Here is a 16,534-nt window from a genome sequence, read left to right as displayed (position 1 = left end):
GCTATCCCACACAATGCACATACCAAGGATACGTCACTGACGTCACGACGAGCGGAAGTGTGAGTGTGGGTGTAGCCCAAAGGTGTTACGCGCATTATAGAGAAGCGTCTGGCTCAGGTCTGGCTGCAGACCTATTCCACGAGACGAGCTCAACACGGACGAGGTGGTGACGTCACGTTCCAGCAGAAGAGGTCCTGCATAATTGTGTTTTAACCACTGGGGGCAGTACCGTTGAGTTCTTCTGCTTCTCCAAACAAAGAAGAAGGAGACTTGGACAAAAAAAAAGAAAAATAAATGCATATGCAATTAAAATTGAATGAAGAAATGTGTAAACAGAGCGGTGTAACATTGCAACTTTGCAATTACATTTATGTAGAAAACCTAAAACGAAAAGAATAAGTACAGTGGTCCCAATTTGCCAAATAAACAAACAATAATTTATTTGTGAATAAAATGTAATTTAATATAACAGATTTTTCCAAAACGTCAGGGACGCGGGAAGTGGGGTGCTGAGGGTGCTGCAGCACCCCTGGTGGTGGGGAAGAGAAAGAAAAAAATTTGAAAACATTTTTTTTTTTATTTTTTTTTTAATTAAACAAATAGATATCATTTTAAAAGTCTATATACACACTTATATATTAAAACAATGATGTATTTAACTTTGGGGAATAAAATATTTGTTGAAAAAGGTGAAAAAACGTGAAAAATGTGAAAATAATCGCGGGACACATGTGAAAAAAAATCGTGTGCGGAGTCCCCCGCCAAGCCCAGCCCCCCTTGGCATAAATGACTTCCAGCGTCCCTGCAAAACGTGGGAGCCAAGTTTTGTACCACCAGGTCCACGCGGTGCTTTGGCCGCGGCCTGCCACTTCACTTAACGCCCGCCGAGGGGTGCTTAAGAGTGGGTCCACGGGACCGCCTGGAGAGCCGGGTCCCCCCCGGAGGCGTGGGTCCCCCGGACTGGAGCGAGTACCCTGCTTCGAGGCTCCCTGGGCCGGGTCGAAGCCTCCCCGGGGGTCCCTGGGGGTCCCTGGCCGGAGAGGCCCAAGCCGACCGGCCGAGTGGCCAGGGTCGAGCGGCCAGGGTCGAGCCTCTGGAGCCGGGGACCCCCGGGGGTCCCCGGACTGGAGCGAGTACCCACCTTCGGGGCTCCCTGGGCCGGGTCGAGGCCTCCCCGGGGGTCCCTGGGGGTCCCCGGCCGTGGGTCTGGAAAAAGGACAAAGTCCTGCGGTCGAAAAAGAGCAGATCCACAAGCCTGGATAGGCCTGTGGTGGCCGCGGGGCACAATACCGCCGGTGTCCACAAGGCGGCGCCGTCCCCGGTCCCTGGTCCTCATCGGGGGTCCATGGACCACCTCCACCTCCTACCCAGGGACGGTGGCTCCCGGGGCGGGTAGAGCGGGCGAGTGTGCACCCGGCACTGTGCCGTGTGGCACTGGGCTCCCTGGCCCTTACCCTGTGTGAAGGGGAGAGCCAGGGAGAAGGGCCGACTGGTGCCATCTCGTAGGTAGGGACCATGCCCAGAACAGAGGCACCTTCCTGGGGCAGCGATGGGCCACGGACCGCCCAAAATCCTGGTTCTAAAAAAAAAAAACGAAAATGTTTCTAAGTCCAGAGCTCCCAGGAAGCTCTGGGCTCGAGGCCTCTCCCCTGCTTGAAATTTCGCATGGGAGGAGAGTGGCCACTTGTACCATCGGGTAGGTAGGGACCATGCCCAGGAAGAGGCACCTTCCTGGGGTAGCGATGGGGCGGCAAAGACCCCCAAAATCATGGTTCTCAAAAAAAATCGAAAATGTTTCTAAGTGTCTGCGTGGGCTCCAGAGGTCCCCGGGGACCCCCTGGAGGACCCCCAGCCGAAAATCTCAACTTTTTTAGGCTTGTCGATCTGCTCTTTTTCGGGCCAAAACGGCCGGTACCGACCGGGCCGTGGGTCGCCCGGGGCCGGCGGAGGGCTCATTGGATCCGGGCCGGGGCTGCGCACGCGTCGGTGCCCCCCCCGGGTCCCATGGATGCCGCCCGGGGTAACTGCGGCCGAAAAACGCTCCGGAGAGCCCAGGAACCCAAAAGAAAAGAAACACCCCTTTAATACATTTCCGTTTCCGAAAAAGAAAAGAAACACCCCTTTAATACATTTCCGTTTCCGAAAAAGAAAAGAAACACCCCTTTAATACATTTCCGTTTCCGTTTTCTGGACGAGGTCCACGAAAGGAGGTTTCCATCAGTGGAGGTCCCGCCCCCCGGTCACGTGCTCATTTTGCGCTTCAGTCTGCAGCCAGACCCTATTGGCATTATAACTCTATGGTGTAGCCTGTGTGTACGAATCCCACTTAGCTAAACTCAAAAAAGAGAGAAACAAGCTAAGAAACAAGGTAAATGGCATGCTCGAGTTAGCGGGAAAAAACTACCTCGATGACAAAATTGAGGAAAACCTCAAACATAAACCTCAAGGTGAAGGAGACTCTCATTACAGCAAAGCGGGAAGTGGGTAAAATCTTTAACATATTTTTTACAACCAACCATAGCCACAAAACTGGTTGAAAAATTGCCCCCCCACTCTGGGCGCTATGGTAGTGAGTATGTCGACGCATTCTACAAAAAACTTGGTGTAAGCAAAAATGTTTTTTTACTCTCCCCTGTGACAACAGACGAAGTGTTTAAAAAATTGAGCGCACTACAACAACACAGAGCCACAGGTCTCGACAATATCCCCTCTAAATTTCTAAAAGACTCAGCCTCCATTGCTCCAATCATTACTCAATAAACTTACATTACATAATAAACCTCTCCATCAAACAGGGACGCGTCCCTAACGACTTCAAAAAAGCAAGGGTGACCCCTCTGTACAAAAAAGGAAACCAATTAGACCCTGGCAACTACCACCCTATTTCTATTCTTAGCTCCATCTCGAAAGTCATGGAAAAAATACAGGGCCGGCCCTAGGATTTTCGTGGCCCTAAGCAAGATTTTTTTGGGTGGTCCCCACTCCCAAACACCCCCATTATAAAATCATTGTCATTTTTTATTGCATACTAAAATAATAACGCTAGTTGTTGGATAGGAGATACATGACATAATTACAATATGAAAGTAAAAAAAAAAAATGTTGTGGCCCCCTAGTGGTTGTGGCCCTAAGCGACCGCTTATGTTGCTTATATGTTCATAGTCTATGAATAGGTCAATAAGTATCTTGCCGAGAAAAATCTAATTTACAAATTCCAATCTGGTTTCAGACAAAACCACTCCACTGACACATGCCTTCTCTATTTGAACAACTCTACAACAACTCTATCAAACAAGATGTCGACAATGGCAAATATTGCGGCATGGTCATGCTGGACCTCCAGAAGAACTGTGACACCGTTAATTACCCAATCATGATCGATAAGCTTAAAGCAATAGGTTTTGATGATACGTCGGTGAGCTGGATGAGATCCTATCTGGAAGGGAGGGAACAAGTGGTGGAAGTAAACGGCACCCAGTCCCCTCCCCTCCCAGTGACTTGTGGTGTTCCGCAAGGAAGTATTCTAGGACCTTTACTGTTAGGAGCAGTTTATAATATCGGTGTACAGAGATATATATTATAATGTGTGTATATAAGTTCTTTCTTTGATTTGTATTCATTTAATGGAATTCCTGCAATGTATTAATCCAATGTGTAATATGTCTGACAGTCCTTATTAGTTAGTAAGTTTCCACTCCTCTGTACTCCTCTGTCCCCTCCCCTTTTCTAATAAAGTGCTTGGACAGAGGGGAGTGCGCCATTGTGATTTTGGACCTTGTGAAGTGAGTTACATGGTGGTCACAATCCTCGTACGAGTAAAAGAGATCTCGTGTGTCACGTGTCTTCTTTATCTGTGTGTGATCAAACAGCAAGGGGGTTTAAGATAACGATCAAGAACCTATCATTTCACTGGTCCTTCGTGTCGGATTTCTACGTCGTTTTTGGAAGAGGAGAAGAGGACGCATCGCAAGTCTATCGATAGCCAGAGATCTGAGAGGGTCCTGCAAGCCCTGGGGTGTAAACCAGGCCGGTGTTCACCAGTCCGAAATCTTCTCTTCGACGAACGACTGCCGAAATCTGAACGTGATCACACGCCTATAAGAAACATGTAAGTGTGGTCCTTGTGTGGACATATTGTTGTTATTACTAAGGTGTAATATTGACAAGTGTGTTGTAGTTGTGCATAGATAAGCAACTACAGTTATAGTTGTGTTGTAGTGGCGGGGGCCACTGCATTTTATTAGCTGCAATTGTATACTGAGAAACGAGTTTTGTGTGAGTTCAAGAGAGAGTCACGGTAGTTAATAAGATAAAGAGTCTGAAAACTCCCTCCAGAGGGTTCAGTGATTTATCCTCTGGGGCAAGTCGACACGTGGTGGACCTTCCAGGGCATGATCCTTTTGTCTAGGTTTAGTCTATATATCTTGTATAACCCCCATAAGACTCTCAGGGGTGTACGGTGTGTGGTTTGAATGTGATAAGTTAGCTGATCCCCTGGGCTAGTCCAACACGTGGTGAACTGGTGAATATTTGGGTGTGATACAGTTTTTGACCAGTATACAGCAGTGCCTAGAAACGTTGAAATACACTTAGTTAGGATAAGAACAAGATATTTACAGTGATTAAAATAATTTCTACATTGAACAGAACATTATAATAACCACACATATTTAAGTTTTCACCCACATAATAGTAATTGACTGCTAATATGGAGAAGGAAAAAGAAGATACAGGTGCTCCTGTGAAACAAGTGATTGTAGTCGATGTTACCAACGACGGAGATAAGCCAAAGCAGGGCAAGAAGAAAGGCCAAACAAGGGCCCCCAGATCATGTTTTAGGTGTGGTCGTTTAGGCCATTTTGTGGCTGATTGTATATCAAGCACAACAGTACATGGATGGGATGATACGAGGAAAGAGAAAGGCCAACCAAGGGCCCCCAACTCATGTTGTATATGTGGTCGTAAGGGCCATCTTCTCTTCGGACTGGCTCTTTGCGAGTCATGCAATATGTCTGGCTGGGATGATTAGAGAAGAAAGAAAGAGAAGAAGCTAGGAGGCTGTGCGCATCAGAGCGACAGCTACAAAGAAAGAACTTATATACACACATTATAATATATATCTCTGTACACCGATATTATAAACTGATGGAAGGAGTGATGTTTAAATGAGAGTGAGAGAGAAGAGGAAGAAAGAGAGAAATTGTACGTGTAAGAGTGTATGTATGTGTGTTCAGGTGTTAGTGTACATGAATTGTGAGTGAATGTGGTGTTTGGGTGTAATACATATGTACTATATGTAAAGTGTGAAGGGTAGCAACAGTAGTGTAAAAAAAAAAAATGGGTTATGATGTGCGTGTGTGCTTGTATACGTGCATGTGTGTAGTTTCATGTACCGAAAAGACTGTGTGTGTTTGAAGCATGTGGAATGACGTCACTTACGTTGGAGAGTGTCAGGTACTGTGTGTGTGAGAGGAGTGAGTGTGTCTGTCTGACTGTCTGCATGTGTGTGTGTGTTCACATGTGTGCGTGAGTGTGCGCGCGTGTAAGCATGTGTGTGTGCTCGCATGCATGAGAGAGAGAGAGAGAATAAGAGAGTGAGAGCAATTCAGTGAGCCTGGCTCTGTGTGCGTGTGCGTGTGTGTGTGTGTGTGCGTGTGTTTGTGAATAGTCCAGCCAGTTTCTCAAGGGAAATAGCTAAATGTTAAGGCCACGTTGTCAGGTTTCGTCTCACGTTATCTCGTGTGTTGATTTAGTAGTAGAATCTCCCACATGTGAAAGTATGGGGGAAGAGTAGCAGGCCACTGTTTACATTCAGATAGAAGAGCAGCTTAGATACAAGCACCAAAACCCAAGAATAAGAGAGAGCTCCTTGCAGTATGCCCCATATAGTTTGAATTGCGTTGGCAGCAGACGTTTTTGTTAAGTTAAGACAGATGATGCACATGTTGGTCTCTGTGTTGGCCCTTCCTGATTATACTAAGTCCTTTATCCAAACTGCTGAAGTTAAAGAAGTTTTTTTAAATGATTTATGTCTTGTTGAAAGAGTAAGGTGCTAAGTTAAAGGCCTCTAGGTTTTACTCCAAATGTCTCTTAAACCCATTAAGACCTGGAACCTGTGTAAATTTTTGAAATGTACTCAACCTCATCTCACTAAAGTTCGTTGTGGTATTTTTGAACCCCAAGGCCGCTAAGGGCATCGATGTTAAATGTCTGACTCTATAATAATAGCCACGATGCATTTTCTACTTTGTTTATTTTTTTGCTGCACAGTAGACTAGCAGAGGCACTTTTACGCCTGGGAAACGCTTATGTAGATAAGATAAAAAGGAACCTAGTCGCGCTTCACATTGGGAGTTTTTATTTGTTATGTCTGCCACCAGTGACACAGACCATTTCACACTTAGGATCTGAAGTTGAGTCATGACCATAGGTCATATCTCAAACAGGAGGGATGGTACACATATAATATATAATTAAGCAGCATTTTCACACTTATAATTTTCAAAATTATGCTAAACAGTTTTGTACATGTTTTTAGACAATGAAAAGGTAACGAAAGGCCATATGTAAGACTATTATTTCCACTTATTGAAAAGTGATGATACTGTAAAACTAGATTGAAGTACAGATGTGTCAAAACGGCCATAGCCATAATGCATCACATTAGTGGAGCTTTACATGAAAATAGTCCAAAGTGCAAATTATCTGTCTAGTCTTTTCTCTCTCCCTACAGGGACCGAAGCACTGGTGATCTGCATGCCGTGATAAAGATCATCAAGCGACAGGACCAGGACCAACTCTGCGCTGAGAGGGTCCGTTCCGAGTCCTGGTCACCAACACAATTGCTGTGAAACGTGTTATTTGGATCCACAAAAGGCCACTGTAAATTGGTTCGAACATTATCAGACATTTAAGTAATAGGAGTGCTAAAGCCAGCAGCGGGTGGGGCCGAGCGGATAGAGCTCAGGTCAGACCCAAACCTGGAGAAGACTCCAATTAGAATATTCCCCATCCCCATTCCTATTACACCTAGAATTGCACCCCTGGTATTTTTGTGAGTTTTTAATTTCTATGAGTGTATTATATATTTGTATTATTAAAGTTACTCGTAAATCGAGGAGTGTTGACGAAAATGTTTCTCACCGTCTAAATCTAAATATATATAGGTATATTTTTACGCTAATCAAATCGCTAAGACTAAAATGTGAATGTTTTATGTTTGCACACATACTGTATAAATATATCTGCTTCACACAACTGGTCATGAGAAGTGACATGCCTCGAAATCCAATATCGCTGGTGAGCCTTGGGAGAAAATGACTTTGAACTAAACATGAGTGTTATGTCCACGCTGGCTCTGTGAAGAAGGGTCAGATCAACGAACACAATTGTCAACAGACATTAATGCTGACTCCCCCGTGTTTGTTTAGATCAACTAAGAATTGGAGGTTGTAAGAAAAATACAATCTCACTGGTAATCCCGTGCCAATAAGGTTGGTTTGTCTCTCTTTCCCCATCTTGGAGTGGGAAAGCTTATGTTACGTGTAGAGACAATTAACTATAGACGTAGCCTGTTCCTCAATGCTACAATGACCATGAAGAGGCCCAAAACCGTGAGTTTGAGTCAGCGTCGTTAATGGCCGTCCAGAATAGATGGACTCTTGACCTTTTGACTGCTGCGAGTGGAGGGGTCTGCGTTTCTGATAAAAAGGACATGTGGTGTTTTTTTTATTTCAGATGACATTAATTCCAAGAATGTTAGTGACGCAAAGCAAGACCATTAGTGTATGGTCAATGAAAAGGTCGTGCAGACATGCGGCGTTGTCTCAGACTGATGACAATATTTGGCCCAAGTGCTCCACTCTACACGAGAGTGTGTATTCCTTTCAAGCCCTATTTGAGAGTGACATAGAAAGTTAGTCCCAAGGCCACTGGAAGCGAAGAGGCAAATGTTTGAGTTGTTGGGTTGATTAATAAAAATCCTGTTATGATGTTCATTTTGAAATGTGATGTTCAGAAGTATTAATTAAATGAACAACAGGAGGGAATGTTAGGAGCAGTTTATAATATCGGTGTACAGAGATATATATTATAATGTGTGTATATAAGTTCTTTCTTTGATTTGTATTCATTTAATGGAATTCCTGCAATGTATTAATCCAATGTGTAATATGTCTGACAGTCCTTATTAGTTAGTAAGTTTCCACTCCTCTGTACTCCTCTGTCCCCTCCCCTTTTCTAATAAAGTGCTTGGACAGAGGGGAGTGCGCCATTGTGATTTTGGACCTTGTGAAGTGAGTTACATGGTGGTCACAATCCTCGTACGAGTAAAAGAGATCTCGTGTGTCACGTGTCTTCTTTATCTGTGTGTGATCAAACAGCAAGGGGGTTTAAGATAACGATCAAGAACCTATCATTTACTGTTCCTGATATATGTGAACGATATGTCTTCAGCTTGCGACTGCAAACTGTTCCTGTTCGCAGATGACTCGGCTCTGCTGGTCTCGGACAGGGACTGGGTTCCATCTTGGAGGCAAACCTCTCCGGTGACAAAATGGCCGAAAGAGTGATCAAAAAGGTCAACCAAAGAACACGCTTTTTGTATAGGATTGGCCGTCTAGTCAGTAAGAATACTCTGAAGATTCTTGCAGGGGCCCTCATACAAGGTTATTACGATTATGCATGCTCCTCATGGTATCACAACACCAAGGCCTTAAAAACAAGGCTCCAAACATCCCAAAACAAACTAGTAAGGCTACTTCTTGGCCTCAATCACAAAACCCATCTATCCCCTGCTCATTTTGCTAGGATTGGATGGCTTAGGGTTTAGGACAGAGTACAGCAACTTGCAATGGGCCTGGTCTTCAAGATACACCACAACATTGGGATCCCCCTGTATTTGTCAAAATGCTTCCAAAACGTTAATGAAGTTCATAACACCAGAGGCAGCTCCACGAATCATGTTCAACCCAGATTTGGCTCAACAAAGGGAATGAACTCGTTCTCATGCTATTCAACAAAAATGTGGAATGCCCTACCAAAAGGAGTAAAGGAGTGTAAAACCCTACTCACTTTCAAAACTGCCCTAAAGATACACCTTCAGGAGGCTGCAATTCGAAAATGGCCCCTGTCTAAGTCTTAACATATTTTTCACTCTTCATACCAGTAACCTGTAAGCTGATTGTATGACGTTCTGTATAGTAGTGTGTATCTGTCTGTCTCTTCTATGTCATCATGATTTGTGTGCATGGGGATCTCATTTTAAACAAGCTTAGTGCTTTATGAGTCTTCCAGTTTAGTAGACCTTGTATTGTGAATTTGTACTTCCATGTACTGTTGTTCTCATGTCTTACTAAATAAAGTACATCAATCAATCAATCAATCAATCTCCCATTTCAGTTTTCAGCTTGTAGATCTGCTATTTTCAAATGGCTGAAATGGGCTCAAGTGGGTTATGTATGTTTTGAAATAGTAATCCAAATCTACAAAGTAACTAGTAACTAAAGTTTTCAAATAATTGTAGTGGAGTAACAAGTACAATATTTGCCTCTGAGATGTAGTGGAGTGAAAGTAAAAGTACTGAAAATTGGAAATACTCCAGTAAAGTAAAATACCTCAAAATTGTACAGAAGTACAGTACTTGAGTACATATTGTGACACCCCTAGGGTTGTCAGGGTAGCTAACGTGGTTGTCATGGTTACTAACATGGCGTCTGTGTTTCAGAGAATGATTGAAGGGCGGAGTTTGCCATCAGTGGAGATCTGGCCCACCTGGTTCTCCCTCTATTTAAAAGGCTGCAGGGAAGTAAGTCACACACCACACATAGCGTGCGGCTTGCTGGGGCATTCCAGTCTTTTTGTTTTCACACCCATACAACATTCTACACTCGTCCACATACATGCCCCTGATTCTACTGACGTCCATGGTCACATATTGAGTTTGTTTGTATTTTTGGTTATCTCAGTCAAAATTAAAAGTGACTATCTATTTCAAATTGCATTCAATTACAATGTATCACTTAGATACATGGAGTGTATGTGTACACTGTATGTGGGACTGGAGTTTATCCAGACAAAATATACATAAAGTGACAATAAAAGAGTAACATTCCCATTCTCTCAGAAAGAGATGTTTTTTTTGGGGTGTGTGTGCCAGAATCAAAGTGGCATGCAGAGAGAGAGAGAGAGACCCCACTCACCTTCCAACAAAAAAACAATCAAATACTGCCATTGTGATTTACATTTCAAAAACTCAAGGAACTAGCAAATTAACATGAATGGCTGTGGCTAACCCATAGGGCTAACCCTGTTCGGTGAGGAGAGGTCTTATATGGGCCTTTGACAAATGGGTTGCCACACAAAAACGGTGCACTCCTAGGCGGGTGCATATATGAAAAAAAAGCACCTTACCCCAAAAAAATTGGAACAAAAGGTTTCTCAACTGTTTTCTGTAGTATGTGGTGTCCTGAATAACATACTAAAAGTCTACCAAAGTTTGATCACTGGAAAGGTGTTATTTTCAAGATGGCGTCCACGATGCCCAAAAAAATCATTAAAACAGCCTAACTCCTTCATTATTTATCCTAGACAAGTACTTTTTGTGTCTAACCGTATGTTTTTGGGGCCTAGGAATCCATTGGACTTGTCCAAATTGCAGAGATACAATTAGATAATTGTGAATTCCAATATTTTGTTTGTGACTCTATTAAAACCCTTTGAAATGGTCTCCCATTTCAAGTTAACTAGTACAACAATGCCATGCAGGAATTCAATGATCTCATCTACACGACCAGTGAGCAACACAGAGAATCCACAGATTCCAGGATGAAACGAGATCACGCTGACCAGGAAAAGATCAAAGAAAAACGTGGCACTTTTAAACCATTCTCTCTAGACCCATCTCTGAGAAACATTGTGACTGGTGTAGTCGCCAAAGAAGACGTGAATATTCATGAGTTTGAGACTGTTGTGAATGAGTTCATTGAAAAAATTGTTGGAAAGCCCATTTTTGGGATCTCATTCAAACGCAAAGACCGGGCAAAAACTCTTGCAGATGAGTCTAGCATCAAAGTTACCAAAGACCGAACCATTGATCCTGCTCTGTTGTTCCAACGATTTCTGATTATGTCAAAAACCGGAGACCTTTCACTGGAAGATGTAATGACCTATGAGCTCAGCCCATTCCCTGCAGCCCTGTTTGAAGCCAAATAAATATTCCGTAAGGCTGACAAACCCCAACTAGCTCAGGCAGTGACTGAACTGTCAAGCGAGGAATCAAAGAAAACTATACTGGATTCTATCCCACCAACTGAACAGTATGTCCTTGATGGTGGCTCCCTGATTCATCGCTTGCCATGGAAAATGGGTGACAGTTATGGTGTCATTGCACAGTCCTATGCTGACTTTACCATACACCAATATGGTGAATGGGTTTCTGCTCCCAAATCTGCTCCCAAATCAAGCAAAAAATGTGGTAGAGGACCTTGGGAGCAAGGCAATGGCAGTTATGTTTGGTGGCAAGAATACAGATTCACTTTCATCTTTGCGCTACAAACTTCTTAGCAAGAAAATTGTGTCTGCCAAATCATTTGTCAACCCAGAACATCTCCCTCCAACAGAGTCCTTGACTAAATATCACTGCCAAAGAGTTTATTACCAGATCATGGTGTGGACTGAAATGGAGAGTGACATGAATCCGGTGGATTGGGGATGGAGATTGGAGGACAATCACTTTGTGCCAGTTATGACCAATAAAACTGCTGCCCCAGAAAGCCTCCTGCATATGGTCTACTGTAATTGCAAAACTGCTTGCCAAACATAACGGTGTAGTAGCAGACAATACGGACTGCCATGTATGCCTGCTTGTGAACCATGTCAAGTCGAGAATTGTGAGAATCCGCCAGGAAGAGTGTGATAACTCATTGTGTGATAACTCATTGTAAATCTGGTGTGGATCCAAGAAAAAGAGAAAAGAAAAGAAAAATACAAACAAATATAAAAAAAAATACTAAAAATACAAAAACAATATCTATACTACAATCCGCAGACTGGCTGAAAGCGGGAAAAACATCAGTCACCGGTGTCAGTTGCATGTTAGGTTTCGCTTTTGGTTTGCATGATGCAGTTAGGTTTCGCTTTCGGTGTGCATGCTGCAGTTAGGTTTCGCTTTTGTTTTGCGCTTTGTACAGTACAGTACAGTACAGTACAGTACAGTACAGTACAGTACAGTACAGTACAGACCGTACAGTACAGTACAGTACAGACCGTACAGTACAGTACAGTACAGTACAGACCGTACAGTACAGTACAGTACAGTACAGACCGTACAGTACAGTACAGTACAGTACAGTACAGTACAGTACAGTACAGTACAGTACAGACTGTACAGTACAGTACAGTACAGTACAGTACAGTACAGTACAGTACAGTACAGACCGTACAGTACTAGAATTCTGTACGGTCGAATTCTGTACGGTCGTTCTGCCCGCGTAGCGGGCAGAACTTCTAGTAAAATACAAAAGCATGAAAGAAAAAAGTTTTAAAAAAAATAGGGTTTAGCGGTACTGAGCCTTCATGCGGCGGCCCTGTTTTGACTAATTTCAGTACCACGCAGTAATAATGCATTTATTCCCAAAATAAATTGTTGAAAGCTTCAACAGAATTTGAATTATAAGTAAAATCACCAATGCTGGGCATTATGTCACGTGGAAAAGGAGAAATGTCCTTTTATATTGGACTAGTTTCTTAATTCTTTACATAAATACCCTTATAACCAATTTTTCAATACATAATTGTACTTATCAATACATAATTGTACTTATAATCACTTCACTATAATTTATATAAGCTAATTGGATTCCTAGATCACCAAAACATAGGGTTAGACACCAAAATTACTTGCCTAGGATGAATAATGGAGGAGTAATGGTCTTTTAAGGAACTGGCGGCGGCCATCTTGAAAATTTTACATTTCTAGTGGTCCGATTTTGGTAGACTTTTGATATGTTATTAAGTACACCTGATACTACAATAAACCATTGAGAAACCTTTTGTTCCAATTTTTTTTGGGTCAAACCATATCTGCACCCGCCTATCCCCCAAAACAGGAGAAAAGGGAGAAATGGAAGAACAGGAGACGTTCAGGAGAAATTGTCAAATAACAGGAGTCTCCTGGTGAAAACAGGGGAGTTGGCAGGTATGACTTCAGCCCTATAATACATTTGCTCACAATGCGTACGTCGCATCACCACACATTGTGATCTTGTAGATCTGCTATTTTCAAATGATTTTTATACAACTTATACATTTGAAAACTTGTGAAATGGGGCATTCTGCATGAGTACGTTCTACTTTTGGTACTTTACATTTGATACCAATACTTTTGTACTTAATTATAAGTTAATTTAGAATCCGGACTTTTACAGTAAAAGTAAATTATTTCTAACAGAGTACTTCTACATTGCAGTATTGATACTTTTACTTAAGTAAAACATGCGAGTACTTCTTCCACCAGTGCCACCACTGGTATTGTTGTTGTTGTTGTGACACAGCGAGGTGTGACGCCGCTGACGAATCCTTGGTAACTGACGGTACGCTGGCGAACTACGGGGTCCTGGAAGGGACATATCGATCCTAGAGAGAAATAAGATGCGTTTACAACGTCCGACCGGACCGCGCTAACTCAACCATTCAATGAATAATTCAATCAGTCAGTTGCTGGGGTTTTGTTCAGTGGTGGAAAAAGTACTCACATTTTTTACTTAAGTAAAAGTATCAATACTGCAATATAGAAATACTCTGTTACAAGTAAAAGTCCGGAATTCTAAATGTACTTGAGTCAAAGTACAAAGGCATTGGCATCAATGTACAAGCTCACAATATGTCGCATGGCGAAGCATTGTGAGCTTGTAGATCTGCTATTTTCAAATGGCCAAAACGTATACTGGGCTGAAGTGGTTAATGTATGTTTTGTAATAATAATCAAAATCTACAACAATCTAAGTAACTAGTAACTCAAGTTTTCAAATAATTGTAGTGGAGTAAAAGTACAATATTAGCCTCTGAGATGTAGTGGAGTAGGCTAGAAGTAAAAGTATTGGAAATTGGAAATACTCAAGTAAAGTACAAATACCTCAAAATTGTACTTAAGTACAGTATTTGAGTACATGTACTTAGTTACTTTACACCACTGCATAATGGAACTGTAAAGACACTGTTTATGGGTTAATACGTTATTAACGTTATTATTGTCAGACTTTGAAGTCAATAACCCACTAATTGTTGCTTTATACAATGTTGCCACATGGTGGCGCTTTTGTGCATCAAGTGTTGTTGCACTTTGAGGTGCAGGACAGAGACATGATGAAGGGTCTGTTTTCATAAAAGACTCATCCAGAACCTTGACCACCGCAGAGTATAAGAGTGGGAGGATGACAGAGAAGAGCCTATTGCATCCCCTTTACTGTATAACAAGCATACTTTAGGGTTTTAAAGGTATATCATGTCGATATGGTTTCGAGGAGCCATGCCTCAAGCCACAGATGGATTTTATTATTCCTTGCTTTAATGGAATAAAAAGCTTTTAATCTTGGAATCGTAGTTGCTGTTTCAGATGTAAGAAATAATAATATATCACACAGTCAACAGTATATTAATATGTCAACAGAATATGTCAACAGTTATTAACACGGGCCGGGGAATATATTTCTTGTTGCATTGACATCCTCAAGGCCTTATATTGTCCAGAGGTGGCCATGAAGATTTCAACAAGGAGTAATTTAAGAGGCATCGTCCCAGTGATTTATAACTACCAGCTAAAGCCACCCGTCTGTTTTTATTTTTGGAGTGGAAGAGTAAATATCCTTTGATATTTCACTTTTTCTCAGGTAACTTTAATCTTATCTCCAGAGGGCCGTAGCATTGCTGATTTATGTGTGGCTATGGCAGGTTTGTATGCAGGGGTATTGAGTTTACTGGGCTACCTTGAGAAATATCTCTAGTGCTTGGCACCACATGTTGAAAATAAGTAGGAGTTCCCATCTGACTGTCTCACAGCCAATCACAGCTCTCAAGCTGTCTGGCCTGATTTGATGTATAATTTCATGCCTCTGAACAGAATAGCCCCAGACTGTTAACACAGACATCTGTAACATAACCAAGCTCTTATGGATATAGATAGAATGCTTGTTTTTTATAGGCAAATAGATTTTCAGAGACATTTTATATGATGCAAATTGTAAGTTACCTGCTCTTGGATAAGCAGGTTTCAAATCATACAAAAATAAAGCATACAATTGGTTTTAACTTTAATTTTATGATATAGTTGCAAAATAATCCATAAAAACTGTAACTGTGCAGAAACTCTTTAATTTCCTAACATTGTTTATAATATAATATAGATATTTTAAATTGTAATGAGATCAGAGCAAAGCAGGGGCCATATTGTAATCGAGTTACGTCCTAATGTCCTCTCGCACCACATTGTTATGTCTGATCTGGCCGTGTGGGAGCAGGATAGACACGTCTGTCCCATGGGCTGAGATTAGAGAGTGTCTGATAGCAATGAGGTTTGCTATGTCTGCTTGGCTGAGGTAAGCTATTGTCCCCCCCCTGCACCCAGTGTGTCACCGCCGTCACAGTCCAATGTTCATTGTTGCAATCCAATCTGGGGAGTGAGTGACTGTGGGGCACACGCGAGGGTCAGAGACAGGTCGTGTTCGTTGCAGAAAACAACTCGGCCATACCCGAGTACCATCCACATGATGCTCTTCAGGTTAGAACTAATCAGGAGTTAGAAATTAGAATATATGGACAAGAAATAACTCACCAAAGATAAATGTTAAGAGCATTATTTACTGGCTGTATGCCAAGCTGTAGGCTACACAAATTGTCTTATGAAAGTAAGGCGCGCCAAGCTATATAGAAATACGTATATGCAAACACAAGGAATTTATAGGGTAAAATATCTGCAGTGACTGTAATATATCTTACCACACCTCATAGGTTTACAGCAGCCTTTAGGCATTACCGTGTCGCTGCCGAGGTGGTGTGCAGATACTGTAGGCTGCAATGGTCTGTTGCTGCCTCTGTCACCCCATAGAGCTGTTCCAGACACTCCAGCAGGGAATGCCCTGCACAGTTCCGCAGGGCCCCAAGATCACATACATGCACGCGCACACACACGCACGTACACACGAAAACAAACGGCAATAACAGCCGCCTGCTGGAACTTCCTGGGCCTCTTAGTCATGCGTCACTTGTTTTCAGTCCCACCCATCGATGTTTCTCTCTCCCTCCAGGCACACTCACTGTCTCTAGTCTCACTAGTCTCTTGCAAGTGCTGAGCATCACACACACACACACACACACACACACACACACACACACACACACACACACACACACACACACACACACACACACACACCCACACACACACACATACACACACACACACACACACACACACACACACACACACACATACACACACACCCACCCACACACACACACACACACACACACACACACACAC

At 42.6% G+C, this 16,534-nt stretch overlaps 1 protein-coding gene across 1 annotated transcript in view; it reads right to left on the bottom strand.

Moving 5' to 3' along the window:
• Positions 1–16,534, bottom strand: part of hcn2b (hyperpolarization activated cyclic nucleotide-gated potassium channel 2b) — a 247,604-nt gene that overhangs the window by 97,510 nt on the left and 133,560 nt on the right. The gene's annotated exons all lie outside the window — the stretch shown is intronic.

The sequence above is a fragment of the Gymnoscopelus braueri genome (genome assembly GCF_963280865.1).
Source record: "Gymnoscopelus braueri genome assembly, chromosome: 6".
Classification (NCBI taxonomy): Eukaryota; Metazoa; Chordata; class Actinopteri; order Myctophiformes; family Myctophidae; genus Gymnoscopelus; species Gymnoscopelus braueri.
This window is presented reverse-complemented; position numbering and strand designations above follow the sequence as displayed.